Raw genomic sequence first — 284 nt, forward strand, 5'->3', positions numbered from 1 at the left:
AACCCCGAGTCAGTGGGACGCGCCGGGCGGCTCGGAGCTGAGGGAGCGGATGGCGGCTGGCCAGCAGCACGTGGGGTGCACAGCGTGGGCCTGGCGGCGCCACCATCCTCTGCTGCTGAGCGGCCACGGGGGACGCGACGCGGCAGTGACCGGCAGTGACCGGGCGGGGACCCGTCAACACAGCGACAATGGAAAGGAGACGTGGTAACTCGCAGCCGCTCCAGCAAAGACGCGTCTACTCGGCAGGGGTGCGGCTCGGAGCTGAGGGAGCGGATGGCGGCTGG

General features: G+C 71.1%; 1 protein-coding gene across 1 annotated transcript in view; it reads right to left on the reverse strand.

Annotated features, from left to right (window-relative positions):
- Positions 1–284, reverse strand: part of CUNH7orf57 (chromosome unknown C7orf57 homolog) — a 9,879-nt gene that overhangs the window by 5,228 nt on the left and 4,367 nt on the right. The window lies entirely within an intron of this gene.

This window comes from Pteropus vampyrus, unplaced genomic scaffold (genome assembly GCF_000151845.1).
Source record: "Pteropus vampyrus isolate Shadow unplaced genomic scaffold, Pvam_2.0 Scaffold449, whole genome shotgun sequence".
Classification (NCBI taxonomy): domain Eukaryota; kingdom Metazoa; phylum Chordata; class Mammalia; order Chiroptera; family Pteropodidae; genus Pteropus; species Pteropus vampyrus.